Consider the following 16,903-nt stretch of genomic DNA (forward strand, 5'->3'; position numbering starts at 1 on the left):
TTTCTCTTTGATTCAAAAACGAAGAAAAACGGTGTTAGGGATTTTAAAACCGTCAAACACAAACCTCCCCGTTTCATCTAGATCTAAGCTTCATTTCGCGAAGAGATAGAAGGGGAAGTTGTTCACTATCACGCTACGGTGCTAGTGAACTAAATTTGGAAGCGACGTTGCGAGCTGAGATTTTATCGGAATTACTCGCGCTACCGTGTTCGCACGTTAAAGCTAACGTTAAGGTAAGAGCTCCTTCCAAACTTCTAGTTTGCATTTAGGGACTTATCTGTGGTTATGTGGAAAAGAATTTTGTTAGGGTTTGAGTATTGATTTGGGGGAAAATGAATCTAAGGCTTTACGGGTAAAATCTTAGAGTTAGGTTTTGGTTATATTGATGAATGTTTCGTGGAAAATGAATTTAAACTCATTTATGTATGATTTTGAGTAAATGAAACTTGTTGTGTTTGAGTGGTGGATTGTGTTGATTTGTGTTCGTCGTATTTGACGTGTTCTTAATTAATACTGATGAAATTTGATATGTGTATGGTTGGATTTTGTGGAGAAATGAATTGATGTGTTTTGGTATGAGTTGTGGATTGGATCTGATAATAGGTTTGAGTTGTTTTGTGTGGAATTTGAAAACCATTAGAGTTAAACGAGTATTAAAAATGGGGAATCTTTTAATATCTCGGTTTACTTAATGTGTGTTTGAGAAAATCGTTTAAGTTAAACGAGTATTAAGAATGGGGAATCTCTTAATGTCTACGTTTACTTAATGTTGGCGTGAAAACCATTAGAGTTAAACGAGTATTAAAAATGGGGAATCTTTTAATATCTCGGTTTACTTAATGCGTGTTTGAGAAAATCGTTTAAGTTAAACAAGTATTAAGAATGGGGAATCTCTTAATATTTCTGTTTGCTTAATGTTTGTTGTGAAAATCGTTTAAGTCAAATGAGTATTAAAAATGGGGAATCTTTTAATATCTCGGTTTACTTAATGCGTGTTTGAGAAAATCGTTTAAGTTAAACGAGTATTAAGAATGGGGAATCTCTTAATATTTCTGTTTGCTTAATGTTTGTTGTGAAAATCGTTTAAGTTAAAAGAATATTAAGAATAGGGAATCTCTTAATGTCTACGTTTACTTAATGTTGGCGTGAAAACCATTAGAGTTAAACGAGTATTAAAAATGGGGAATCTTTTAATATCTCGGTTTACTTAATGTGTGTTTGAGAAAATCGTTTAAGTTAAACGAGTATTAAGAATGGGGAATCTCTTAATATTTCTGTTTGCTTAATGTTTGTTGTGAAAATCGTTTAAGTCAAATGAGTATTAAAAATGGGGAATCTTTTAATATCTCGGTTTACTTAATGTGTGTTTGAGAAAATAATTATGATTTACGGCCCTTCGAGAAGGGTTTTGGTTTGGAATTCCGAGTCCATGCATTTTGGCATATACGCATTGCATTAGGGTGTTTGGCACACGAGTCGTGTTTGAATCAAGTTTATGATTGAGTGTTTTGAATTGGAATTTTCGTGGTAATTGTGTTGGAATTGCTAAGTGTTATGTATTGATTATCGTGTGTAAGTGCGATGGATTGTAAAACTATTTCGAAACCCAATTCGTCGTGGTGATTGTGTGGGAATTGCTAAGTGTTAAGTTTTGGAGTTATGTATGAGTGTGATTGAATTAGTTTATGTATTTTTGGAAGAATAAGCAGGGAAATCGATTTCCCAATCGATTTGATGAGTTGCAGAGACTTCACAAATTTGACAAAATCGATTTGCCAATCGATTTCGCAATATGTTTTTCAAAACCTTTTAAGAAATCGATTGGCAGAAAGACAGGAACTCAGCAAAACTGACAAAATTGATTTGGAAATCGATTGACATTAATACCGGGGCTCAGTCATTCATTCAATCGATTTCCCAATCGATTGAATTGAGCCCAGAGTTCAAATTTTACAAAAACCCTTCATCCAAATCGATTTCCCAATCGATTGGCACAGTGGAATTTCTTATTTTGAGTTAGATGATCGATTGTTCAATTGGTTCATCAATGGATTGGCCACTTGTTTATTGCCTGATTGATTCAAGACTTACTTTGCTTTCATTTTTATTTTGCAAGCATTATATGAACTTTTAGCATATGGAAAACCCTTTTAAGGTGCATGCTTGGTTGAAAGGTTATCTTGTGCATTTAAAAATTTAAATGTTATGTGTTAACTGTTAATTTCGGTTGGTGACCCTTTACAACTATTGTGGAAATCTGGGCTTTGCCCTCAGATGAGAGCCAGGACGATCCTACCGGTTCGTACCCTACGGATGGGAATGTAGATGGGAATGCTTGACTGGAGCTATGTAGGATGATCTCACGGGGCGCGTTGAGATCACTCAGGGTGTATAGTTTTTTGGTAGGATGATCAAATTAGGTTGATGTATAGGGACTAGACGTCCTTCTTTTTGGGTTGCAGTATTTTAATTTGGAAAACTGTACCTATACTAATATTGTCTGTTTGACATTTTATTATGATGGAGTCTATGTACCACCTTTTGAAGTGTAAATACTTTGTATTCGCATTTTGAGAAACTTTTCCGCTGCTTGTAAATTATAATGACTCAATTATTTATCCAAAGGTATTTCCTTATTTGTTTTTCTCTGTTTTATTTTAATCTCTTTTGAAAAAAAAAAAATACACCCTCGCTTTGAAAATCAGGGTGTTACAGCATTTCTAGTACACCTATAAGAAATATACAGTTCTCACATCAGCAAAAGAAAGACTCCAGCATATCAAAGATTAAAAGCCATGACTCAAAGCAAAAATGACAAATGATCATTCTTCAGCATATCAACTACAGTATCCATAATGATAAACATTCTCTAACATGTTACAATTAATCTCCAGCATGCAGACATCATTCTACAACATGGTAAGAACAGTATCCAGAATGATAACATCGTTCTCCAGTATGTTAAACATCAACCTTCATAATGATAACATCATTCTCCAGCATAATAACAATCAATCTCCATCATGTATACATCATTCTCCAGCTTGTTTTGCACGAATCAAAAGAAAGTCTTAATCTGAATACATTAAGCACATCTCTGAGATGTTTATGTGCATAAACAAAGGATCATCACAGTCAAGAATGAGAAGCTACAAATCAGACATTATTATCAAAGAAGCCAAAACGCATAATGTTCAACTCAAGAACATTCATGGTTTAAAAAGTTTGGTCTTTGGTCAAATTTGACACATGACAGCTGGAAACTTTCTAACGGTCAAAATAGATGTCATCAACCTCCTTGAAGCCTATAAAAAGAACCCCAAGCTCAAGGAAAAATCAGAACTTCAAGTGCTAAGAAAATCCATCACTTACATACACTTACGTACTTGAAAGCTTCTCAACTGCAAGCAAAAGATTCAGTTTTGTTTTCCTCTTCAAATATTAGAATCACTCCACTAAATTGTTTTATCAAGAATCTATTCTCAAACACGAGTTGAGCATACTTTGATTCTACCAATATCTTTAAATCATTATTTAGTAAACTCAAGACTATAAGGGTTGTTTATAGTTTGAGTAGTTAAAAGGTGAATTGTAAAATCTTCTATAAAGATTGATAGGTGACTTGATTGAATCTCTTTCTGGGTGGAAAGGAATTGCTATTATAGATCAAGTTTGATCTGAACTAAACTATGTAAAACCAAGAACGTTCTCCATTTGAACGCTTAGTGGAAAATCTCAATGTTGTGAGGATTGGACGTAGTCCGAGTATGGTAAACCAAGATATATCATTATATGATATCTATTCCTTTATCTCTATTTACTTTCAGTCCTTTTTAACTATCAAGTTAAATAGATAAGCTAACCTACAAATTTCAACTAACCAAGAACATTCTCTTTTTTCTGTTTCCAAAACCAAGAACTTTTTTCGTTTTCTATTTTCAAAACCAAGATCAATCTTGAGTTATTTTCTTAAATTTTGAACAGGAAAATTTAAATAGGTGAATTTACTATTCAAACCCCTTTCTTGTAAATTGACATTGTTACTTCAATTGACATCAGAGCAAGGTCTCTAAATATTAAACACTTAAACAAGTGCTAGATAAAGATCTAGAAGAAAAAATGTCAAAAGAAAAATACATTGTTGAAGGAGGACATTCAAACAGACCATCTTACTTTGATGGAATAGAATACTACTTCTGGAAGAATAAGATGTAGTTGTTTCTTAAATCTCAAGATACATGAATGTGGCACATCATAACAGATGAAGATTTCATCCCAAGAGTTGAACAAAATGATTCAACCTCCGCTGAAAAGAAAGAAGTCGGCTGGACAGTTGAAGATAAAACTAAGGTACTCCTAAATTCTAAAGCTCAATTACTCTTATCGTGTGATTTGAGCAGGGAAGAAAGTGAAAGAGTTGATGAATGCACAACTACTAAAGAAGTATGGGACACACTGCAAAACTCATCATGAAGGAATAAGCCATGTCAAAGAAACAAGAATAGACATTGGCATAAGGAAGTTCGAGCTATTCGAAATGCATGAAGGAGAAACTATTGACGAATGTACTCAAGGTTCACAACTATAGTAAATGAGATGCGTTCTTTTGGAAAAGCTTACTTAATACAAGACAAAGTAAGAAATATCATGAGATGTCTTTCAACCAGATGGATGTCGATGGTGACAACTATAAACCAAGCCAAAAATCTTTAAGTGCTTGCATTAGAAGAACTAATTGGAACTTTAAGAGCACATGAAGTGATGTTACAAGAAGATAAATCAGCCAAAAAATGAAAAGCAATAGCCTTGAAAGCATCCCAAAAAAGTGTACTAGCACAAATAGATGAAGAATTAGAAGAAACTGGACAGAAAGATGATGATGAAGAAATAGACATTCTCACCAGAAGAATTAAAAGAATGTTGAAAGAAGAGACTAGATCAAGAAAGGATTTTCTAAAAAAAAAAAAAAGAAAGTCCCAAAACAGAAGTGGACAAAAGCCAAATCACATGTTTTGGATGTAATAAATTAGAACATTAAAAAGTTGAATGTCTTCTAAGTAAAAGACCACAAAAAAGTTTTCCTTTCAAAAATAAATCAATAATGGCTACATGGGATGACTGAGATGAATCTGAAGTAGAAAAAGATGAAGAAGCCAACACATGGTTAATGGCAAATGCACAAGAAAATGAGGTCACAAATTTTGAACCTTGTCTTATGTGTGAACAAATGGAAAAATAATTTGATAACTTGCTAAATGATTCAAACTTTCTTGTTCAAAAGTGTAGCTCTTTAAAAGAAAAATTATACAACAAAAAAGAAGAGAAAGAGAAAACTCATGCTATGAATGATTAACTTAGAGAGATCATTCAAAATCTAAAAGAATCTCGACTCAAAGATTTTAAAACTGAAATTCAAGAAAGTCAAGAACGGTCGACATTTCAAAAGGAAAACGTTCTCCTTAAACCTGAAGTTGAAATTCTTAAAAATGACTTGACGAATTTCATTAGAGCTACTTAAATCTTTCATAAAATCATAGGATCTCAAGTAGGAATATTCGATAAAGCTAGTCTTGGTTTTGATAAAACTCAAAAATCCAAAATGTATGAAAACTTTTTTGTTTCTGAAAGAAAAAATGGTAAATGCAAAATCAAATGTTCATATTGTACCAAGATTGAACATCTGGAATTTGCATGTTATTTTAAGAAAATAGATGAAACAATTAAGAACAAAAAGATCCTTAGAAAATAAGAAAATTCTGGAGCAAAAACAACGTAATTTCCAAATTTGAAAAAAGGTGAACGTTCTCCAGCAAATTTAACAAAAGGAGAATGTTCTGGAATTTTACCAAAACTATTTAAAACTCTATTTTCTAAACCTTTTCCAAAACAAACAACTAGATGTTCCTCCTTTTCCAAGATTGGCCACTCGGAATCAAAATGTCATATTAAAAAGGAATCAAAATTTAAAACTAACCCTCAAGGACCAAGACCAAGTGGCTACCTAAAGTTACAACTGCAGCATAATAACGTTCTTCACCAAACATTCTTCACCCTGCACCCCTACAACTCCAGCTTAAGAACGTTCTTCACCAAACATTCTTCCTTTCTCCTCCAGTCCACCTAGCCGCCCTTCCTTTTTTCACCACACATCCACTGAGGTATCTATCGTCCCTTTTCCCTTCAATCCACTAAGTAACATATGTTCTCAACTTCCATTTCACTCTAAATCAATCATATCACTGACTTTTATCTCTCCACAAAAAACCAGCTCATCCATCTTTGGAATAAGTCAGTTTCTCATCTTTCTCGACACCCCTGGTCCATCCATTTATCCCCCAACATCCCAGCCACTGCCCTTCCCACCATTGCCACTTCATGTGCAACTCTCTCATCCTTCTGCACTACTAATGCTCTCTCACACAACACTCTACCTTCTACCCCTAAAGACAGCTCCAAATTCCATGCTAAACATCAAAAAGTCTAGCAGGAGTCAACCAGCCAATCAATCTAGGCTGCACTCCAAACAATTATGGCACGACAAGAGCATCAAGATAAGGAGTATGCTACTCTACGGGATTGGATGGCAACTCAGCTTGCTCCAAAGCATGGGATTAATCCTCTCCTTTGAATCATCCTCCCTCTTTCTAGACTGTTCCGACACCTTCCAGATCTTCGTCTTTTGAAGGATCTTCCCCTTCCCTTTCTAAATAGGCTTTAATTTTCATTTTTTTCTCCTATTACTTTTTGCTATGACAAAGAGAGAGAGAGAGAGAGAGAGAATTAGTTTAGATTTATTATAATCTCGTATGTACTAACAAGTCACTTTGAAAATTGAACTTCTATATATTTTAATCAGTTTGAAACATATGCTTAAATTTTGTATATTCATCATTCTAAATGCATCAATGAAATTTTATTTTGGTTCAAATTTTGAAGCATATTTTGTGGGGGGGAGCTGTTAAGCTCTCTATGATTAAAATTAGAATCAAAATAAAAAACTAAATTAACATGTTTGCCATCATAAAAAAGAGGGAGATTGTTGAGGCAAAATCACTATTTAATGTTTTGATGTAAACAAACAAAGGTTAATAAAAGACCCTAATTATGATTCTAAATGATGTGTTAATTTAACATGTGCTTTTGAATGTAACAATCTGAGATAGGTACTAAGCAATGCAAGCAAAATTAGTTTAAAGGAAAAAGCAAAAAATTAACAAAAGAGAACCAAGAACGTTCTTGACAAATACTAGCAAAACCAAGAACGTTCTCCAAGTTTTTTCAATGCAAGGAAAACTCCTGCAAATTACAAATGCATTTTCAATACATCTACAAGGAATATACAGCTCTCACATCAACAAAAGAAACACTCCAAAAGATCAAAGATTAAAAGGCACGACTCAAAGCAAAAATGACAAATGATCATTCTTCAGCATACCAACAATAGTCTCCAGAATGATAAACATTCTCTAGCATGTTACAATTAATCTCCAGCATGCAAACATCATTCTCCAGCAAGGTAACAACAGTCTCCAAAATGTTAACATCGTTCTCTAGTATGTTAAACATCAATCCTCAAAATGATAACATCAATCTCCAGCATAATAACAATCAATATCCAACATGTGTACATCATTCTCCAGCCTACTTTGCACAAATTAAAAGAAAGTCTTAATCTGAATACATTAAACACATCTCTGAGATATTTACGTGCATAAACAAAGGATCATCACGTTCAAAAATGAGAAGCTATAAATCAGACATTATTATCAAAGAAGCCAAAACGCAAAATGTTCAAGTCAAGAACATTCATGGTTTAAAAAGTCTGGTCTTTGGTCAAATCTGACTCATGACAACTGGACACTTTATAACGGTCAAAATAGTTGTCATCAACCTCCTTGAAGCCTATAAAAGAAACCTCAAGCTCAAGGAAAAATCAGAACACCAAGTCCTAAGAAAATCCATCACTTACATACTTGAAAGCTTCTCAATCGCAAACAAAGGATTCCATTTTATTTTCCTCTTCAAATATTAGAATCACTTCACTGAATTATTTTATTAAGAATCTATTCTCAAACATGAGTTGAGCATACTCTGATTCTTCCAATATCTTTAAATCCTTATTATGTAAACTCAAGACTATAAGAGTTATTTATAGTTTGAGTAGTTTGTACAAAATCCTTTTATGTTTAAAAGGTGAATTGTAGAATCCTATCTAAAGATTGAAAGGTGACTTGATTGAATGTTTTTCTGGGTTGAAAGGAATTGTTGTTATAGATCAAAGATGATCTGAACAAAACTATGTAAAACCAAGAACATTCTTCGTTTGAACGCTTAGTAGAAAATCTCACATTGTGAGGACTGGACGTAGTCCGAGTTGGGTGAACCAGGATATATCATTGTGTGATGTCTCTTCCCTTATCTCTATTTATTTCCAGTCCTTTTTTTTATTATCAAGTTAAATAGATAAGATAAACTGTTGATTTTAACTAACCAAGAATGTTCTCCGTTTTTTGTTTCCAGAACCAAGAACGTTTTTCGTTTTCTATTTTCACAATTAAGATCAATCTTGAGTTATTTTCTTAAGTTTTTAACATGAAATTTTAAATAGGTGAATTTACAATTCAAACCCTCTTCCTTGTAAATTGACATTTCTATTTGATAAATAAACCCTCTGTTTGAACGTTCAATGGTATCACACACTCTAATGCAATGTCGACATTCCAGTACATATGATTCCGTAATATCACCTCCTCTACTAGGTTCCTCTCATGAGTTAAAGATTTGTTATCACTATTGAGCTATTGATTTATGTCATCCTCTAGTACTCTCATTAAAGATTATTATACATTTTGAGCTCTCTTTGATATGTTCATGACGTTTTTCAAAATGTGGTGGTAATTAAACATCCCTTTTTCTTTTACAAACTAATTAATGATATCACTTAAAGTGTTTTTTGTAATACCTCAAATTTTATAATAAACTATTTTATTAATTAAATATGATTTTAAATAATTAATTTGATGTTAAAATTATTTTATAATATATGTTAATAAATTTTGGGACAATTTTCATTATATGGGTGCTTTTCTATGATGTGTTAGTTTTATAAATATTAGATTAAATGAGCGATATAAATAATAAATATTATATTTTATTATTTGATATATTTTTTTTAAAAAAATAATAGTATTTTAGTGTAATATTTTAAAGAAAAAGATTTTATCCGATTTTACGTGTATATACGCGTACCCAATTAATGTAATATTTTTATGTACGCTTGACTGATGTTGAGTATGCACGTAGTTATATTTCAATTATTTATAACTATTTTCTATTTTTAGTTATTTTTTTATAAATAATTATCTTGAGATAGAATTGATATTGTGTTTGATTTCGTTTATTTTTATATACTTGTTATGACATTGTGATCTTATATATATTTATTAAGATTTAGTAATTAATATAAAGTGTTGATGTCATATTTATTTATTTTATAATTTCGACTATTCTCTAATTATGGTAATATTTTAATTTGAGGATTTGGAAAAATAAGTATTATTATAGGGATTATTTTGAATATGAGGGTTTTGATTATTAATGTATTTTAAAAAATTAATTACTTTAATTACTTCATTTTATAAAATATTTCTTTTGAAATATTAGTAATACGTTGGTAATTAAATTAAGTTTGAAAAAAAAAAGTGTTAAAAACAATAGTTTTGATAATTGTTTGTTTTATTTAAAAAATAAAAATAAATAGAAGAAATAAATAAAATTTGTTTTATGGATTAGATACATATTTAAGAGTAAAATCTAATAAAATAATAAAAAAAAATATTAATTGAAAATAAAAAGAATGAAGGGCATGAGAAAGAGAGAGTAACCTACAAAATAGGCAGCCGCACGTTGAGAGAAAAAGAAGAAAATTGATGTCGTTCATCGATTACTGTCCCAGAAAAATTTCTCCGTTTTCGTCCAAAATTCAGTATGTTGTTTTACTCATTTAGCTATTCAATTAAACACAATTTTCCAGATTTTCAACAACCCGAATTTCTCCCTAAAATACCCGATTTCTCCGTTTATATAATTCGTTATTTTGCACCGTTCTTTTTCACCGTAAGTCTGATTTGAGTGAAACCAACTCTAAAATGACCGTGTAAAAAGTGGTTATATTATCCACCGATTGGTTTTATGATTTATGGTAATTTTTCTTGACCGAATTTCGAATTTAGTTTTTTGAGTATGTTCTCATAATTTATTTGTAACGTTTACCCATAAACTGTCAAGTTAGATCGATTGAAGAACAAAGAGTCAATGAACAAATGTTGGAGGCTGATCGTGGCAGTCTGCTGTCGAGCCTTAAGGCAAGATTGTTAGACCTTGAAGGTATTCAGGTGTGGAATTCCTAGGTGACTTGGAGGTAGCACTCCAAATGTCGGGAGCTACCACGCAACACACATTTACCTCGACTGTCACGTAAATGTGTCTCGGTTTGAGTTGAGGGGATCTATGAGGACAGAGCCAATTTGAATTGTCCATCCACCGAGATGGTGACATAGTATCTGTTGAGACAAAATCTCTCAAATGATTTTAATGATAACAAAATTACTTAAGAGATTATGATTGTGGTTAATGACTAACATGTGCTCTTGAGTGTATTCATATAAGATAATAGGTTATTAATCATTAAGGCAAAAAGAAGATAAAAGTGATTTTGGCCTGAGGATGGAAAACCCTCGTGAGGATGGAAATTGCTGCAAACGTGAGGATGGGCTGCAAGTTGAAAAACTCCAGATTTGGACAATCTGATTTCTCACCAGAACAAATGTGTTTATTCAAATGCATAACAATGTCAAACATGAATAAACAAAGCATTCAAAAGTAAGAGTCAAAAGGTCAAAAGAAAAAGGTGAATATGGCTAGATCTAGCATGTAAAGGATAGGCTAGCAAAAGTGAAAGCAACCTATCAAGCATGTGCAAAGGTCAAAGTCTGAACATTTAATGGGCTTGCACGATTTAATTCATAAAGAAGTCAAGTTAACAAAAGGCAACTTGAAACAAGCCAAAAATGGAAGATCACATGTTGCTGCCAGATCTGATCCTCGGACTGAGTATGACAGTCCTATGTCATAGGGTGGCTTTTTCTCTCTTGTCAACATCACCTCAAAAGATGAAGCCAACCTAGACCTTAAAGACTTCGAAAAATGCAGCTCAGAAACAGCCTTGCACTTTGATTAAAGAGAAAAAGCAAGGACATGTCAAGATCAAAGCATGTGCTGCGTGAGGATGGTTCTGCCTAAGCCTAACAAGCTGAGTGGCAGTTCTGTAATTATGATGAAAACCTTGGATCCTTTGAAAATGAGCTCCAACGGTCATCAAGGGCTTGGATCTCTATAAAATGCATACAAGCTCTCCATTGAAAGACACACAACACACTTGCATAAAAAGATCAAGCATCTTAAAGCTTTATCTTTTTTGCTCAGCTTAGATCTAACGATTTAAAAATCCCATCCTCGAGCTAGCCATCCTCAGCGAGAGGATAGTTTTTAAAAACACTTAAAATAATTTTTAACATCAAAATCCCTATTCAACCCCCCTTCTAGTGATATTTAGCTACATCAGTATCAAGCCTCCTAACCAAGTACTTCAGAGTTAGAACGGTACCGCATTGTGAATTAGAGTCTAAGCTCATGCATAACATTGCATTTTATTGTGATTGTTTTGTTGTGATTAATATGTATCGTGGGAGGTGATAATTTCTCTTAAATGGTTTGATGTTATAGTGAAATTTATTGATTTTCCTTGAGTGATTTTGACTTTTTAATGTGATATTTTCTTGATGGAATATTTGTGTAATGATACGGCTCTATTATGATTGTTTGTGTGTTCTTCTTACTTGTATTATATTGTCATCATAATTTCGAAACTTACCTCTTTCGTTGTTTGTGTTTGATTGATTTGGCCATGCGTTTGCGAAATTGCAGTTATTACAGGTTAATGAATCTTGAAGTTCAAGTTTGGGAGGAACCACGCTCTGATAGGTGATACCGGAAATAAGGGCTTAAATCATATTTTACTTATTTAATTTGAAAGGAATTTTTGTATGAATATTTAAGAAGTACTATTAAATTTTTAAGTTAAATTAAGTAATAATACATAAATCAAGCTTATTGAGATTACACTATTTTAATTGAGAAAATAAGTTTAAAGTGTTTCTTTTGATTTTTGAGAAACGCGACATCCTAAGTTAAAAATAAAAGTTTTTATTTTCTTGGAAACATATTTTTATATCTGCTGCAAATTTTATAGAAATATAATAAAAATTATTATATATATTATTTTGGGGTTTAGGGTGTCACATTTTTCTTCTTATTTCCATGAAGTGTCAATCAACGAAAGTCTATCAGATGATCATTATTGAGACACTTTCAAGTGTCTTCTAATCGTGGATGAATTTCTTGGATTATAAAGGTCGTCATTATCATCTTCTTTAGTTCAAATCATTTTCTTTTTATACTGTAGAATATAGTCGATAAGTTATTTTTCATTTTTCAATGGTACAATGAGTTATTGGGAGAGATGTACTATTTGTAGTGCCATAGTACCATTCAAGGTTGTATTGTACTATTCAGAGGAATTAAGCTTCTTTGATGTTTTAACAAATGGATCACTTTGTATACAAATGATTTAAATGATTTCCCGATTGTTGTCTTCATTGTTTACTCATTCTTTAGATGTAATACCTTTATCTAGTTGAAGACTTTGTGAAGATTGTATCATTGAAATATCATTACCTTTCCTTTAGAGAATCTTGCTCAAAGGATCACAAAAAGTCTTGACTGATGGTTGACTTGTTTTAGAAATAAATGTTATTGTTGTAATCATCACTTTGTTATCATAAGAACAAAAATTGATTTTCCGTCATTGGCTTCTAGATGTTGAGCCCGAGTTTAAGCTATCAGACACTCGTTGCAAAGCTTTTGTTGACATTACTTTAGTAAATCCTCTGTTGCATGCAAGACACCCCCTTAAAGTTGATGGTGGATCCAAGTGTCATTCAAAGTATTCTTGACTTTTAGCTATAACAAGCGCATTTTGGTGACTGTCACTAGAAGTCAATATTCTTGTAGTGACACCATTTTATATAAGGTCAAAATTCATTCCATAATAATAATTAACTAGATTTCAACTCATGCGTTGTGCGGGTGTCTTGAGATTTATTTTCAAAAAATTAATAAGCATTAGAAATTATATGAATTAATCATTTATAAGTCTCATTTTTCATAATTTATAAGTCTCATTTAAAATTAAGCATTTATAAGTCTCATTTTTCATTTTGCTTCGTGAACTAACATTGTTATTAAACAAACCTTGTATCATAGTAGCATAAATGCAATGACTGAGATATCAAATCAAACATAATAGTTGTATTTACAATTTTATTTTACACAATTTGATGTGTAAATATCATCTCAAAATAATAATAGTTAATTAGATATGTATGGATTATAGGGAAGGAAATGGACAATACGGTGCTAGTCACGTCACAAAATAATAACTTAAAAAAAAATATTAAAAGTGACATTAGCATCTATAAAATTCACAGGGTAACTAAATAAATTAAAAAATGATTTGAATTGATAGTAGTAATTTATTTTATTTCTACGATAATAAGCTTTCTTAAAGGAAAAAGTTTGAACTAAAATAAATGTATTACATAAGTGCAGCTTAAGAAAACATTTATAAAATTCGATTATGAAAATATGTGCATTTAGAATAAAATAATTCTAGAACCCATAGAAACTTTGTTTTCACTGTATTAGTATGAAAAGCAACATCATTGTTCAAGATAAGTACTTCATCCATCTCATTTTAAATATCTCATTTGAGGTGGGTACAATTCTTTAGAAAATGATTAGTTGATTTAATTTCAATGATAAAATGTTTTATTAATTGCAATTAGCGGTAGTATTTTATGAGTTGAAATATAATAAATAAGAATATTAGTGGAAAAAGTAATTAGTTTTGTTTTAGTATTGTAAAATGACAAATAATTTGAGACACAAATAAATGACAAATGAGGCATTGAAAATGAGATGGAGGAAATAATTGTTTTTTCGTAAACTTGACTTGTTAGAATGGAATAACAATTTATAAATTTGTGACAAATCTAAAATATTTGGTTAATACCTAATTTGTAGCATTCACTTGTTCATCTCCAGCTCACGTGCCACTTGTGTCGAATCTTTCTTGTTGAATTATATGAGGCAAAAACAAAAAATATAATGTCATTCATGATACAATTATAACACAAAAGGAAATATTGAAATTTCATTTGGAGAACGCAAAGTTAAAAACATGAATTATAGGTTGTAAATTATCTTATAGAAAGATGTGATGTTATTATTGTTCCTTAATTATTTTGGGAACTTTAGTTTTCCAAGAATAGTATAAATTTCAACCATCGTACGGTTGATTTATTGCGCTAAAAAATATGCATTGTAACAATGGATCTACTTTGAATGATGGAAATTATGAACTATCAAGACCTTATGATTTTTTTTTTTTAAAAAGGCCTAATAAAAAGTGATTGAAATGAGACCAAATGTATAGTGTTGGTATCTACGGCCTCGAAAAATCGGAATGTATTAGTTCTTTAAGAAATCAAATCAGAATTATACGCACAGCGGAATTTAAATTGTGGCATACAAGATTAGCAAGTTCAAGTAGATTAATATGAGATTAACCAAGGTGCATGCAAGTCAAAATATCAGATTAAACAATATTACTTATCACAGAATATGTTTATCATGCATCTAATATTAATCACATATACAGATATTGCAAGATAGATAATTAAAGGAGTTAAGGGTTAGAGAAGATTGCACCAAGAATTTATACTGGTTCAGTTGTCAACTTGACAACCTACATCCAGTCCTGAAAATCCAAACGGATTTCAGATTTTCTTCTCCAATAGAAAGAATCAATTACAGATTGTCCAGTTTCATCCCCGAAACCTATCTATCTTAATGATCTCTTTCCTATTGATGACCCTCTGATCCTTGTAGATACTCGTCAATCTAACACAGAATCACAGTGCGACTCTTTCTTGTTGAGCACTCTCACCCAAGAAAGTAGCCACCAGTTTCTAGCTGGCTTTCTATCAACCCTTTGATCCTTGTAGACAATCGGCAGCCTAACACAAAATCAAAGTACGACTCTTTCTTGTTGAGACCTCTCACCCAAGAAAGTAGCCACCAGTTTCTAGCTGGATTTCCAACGTTCGTTTTGGTTCAAAGATTTATTACAGAAAGAATAAAAGACGTAAAACAAAAGAGTCTTCAATCTTTATAAATGTTGCTCTTCACAAATCTGGATATTCATGGATTGTTCTTGAGCACATTATCATTTCTCTTAGATTGTCAACAAACTGTATTGAGATCTGTAATCACAATTATGAAGTTGTTAGTTTGTTGCCATGAACCGTTTTTGAGAGCATAAGAGAAATTATGAAAGATATGAAAAAGTTATGTAAAAGTTCTTAGAAGTTATGAGAATAAAGATTGAAAGACATCTTATATAGTTTCTGAAAAACCAACTACGAAATCGATTTCCCAATCGATTTTGTAAAGTTATAAAATGAGCTAAATCGATTTGCCAATCGATTATCGCGATCTTGGTTTTCTTTAATCTTGAAACTATACAAGCTAATCGATTTACCAATCGATTCTTTAAAACAACACTTTTCAGCAGAACATGTCCAGACCTGTCGAAATCGATTGCCTAATCGATTTCTGGGAAACTGTTTTAATAAAACTATTTTCAATCGATTACTCAATCGATTTGCCAAACTTCAGAGTTCACTGTGTTTTCAACAAGTTTATTTCAATCGATTTGCCAATCGATTGTTTTCAAAACAGTGGCTCAGGTTTTTGATGTCAATCGATTTGTCAATCGATGTGATTCAAAATAGTGATTCAGTTTTAATATCAATCGATTTGCCAATCGATTGTTTTCAAAACAGTGGCTCAGCTATTTGATATCAATCGACTTGTCAATCGCTTTGGTGTCATGTTCCTGAAAAGTTTTTACCTGGTGTTTAGTTCAATCGATTTGCCAATCGATTGCAACCAAACTTTATCAAAATTAAAGTGTTAACAATAGATTGTCCAATCGATTGTATTTGTCACAGGTGAGGTTATTTTTCAAATGATACTTTGTCAATCGATTTGCCAATCGATTTCCTCAGCACTGGAGTGCCACTGTGACTCATCCAATCGATTTACCAATCGATGTGTTACCATCAGGTTTGATTTGTGAAATGTTCAATCGATTTACCAATCGATTACTCTCCAAATCAGAGGCTACTGACTTGTGCAGTTTTCATTTTTAATTGATCTAATCGATTGCCTAATCGATTGCACATTCACAAACACTTAAGATTTCCTTACACCCTTGTTATGAAATCGATTTCCCAATCGATTTACATATTCAGAATTCAACTTTTGTTGATTTCTTGTGTTCCAAGCAATTTGATCCAAGTGTGTAGGGTTTGATTATGGTTCCTGAAATCTTGCTCAATTCAAATATTAGATTTATCATGCATTGTATGAACATTGTTGAATTATTAATTATGTCAAAATTAGGAATCAAAGGATCAAAATCCAACAATCTCCCCCTTTTTGGCATAATTGACAATTCATACAATTGTAACTTGAGCATATCAAACCATTTCAAAATCATACCAAAGAAACCAATTCATAGCATTAAATATGTACCAATACAGATCATCAGAGCATGTGTCAAAATGTATCAAATCAGCATTACATTATTAAGTATCAGAGCAAAAACAAACAACATCAGATGCTCCCCCTTAATAATGCAACAACAAACATATTATCA

The sequence above is a fragment of the Cicer arietinum genome, chromosome 5 (assembly GCF_000331145.2).
Source record: "Cicer arietinum cultivar CDC Frontier isolate Library 1 chromosome 5, Cicar.CDCFrontier_v2.0, whole genome shotgun sequence".
Classification (NCBI taxonomy): Eukaryota; Viridiplantae; Streptophyta; class Magnoliopsida; order Fabales; family Fabaceae; genus Cicer; species Cicer arietinum.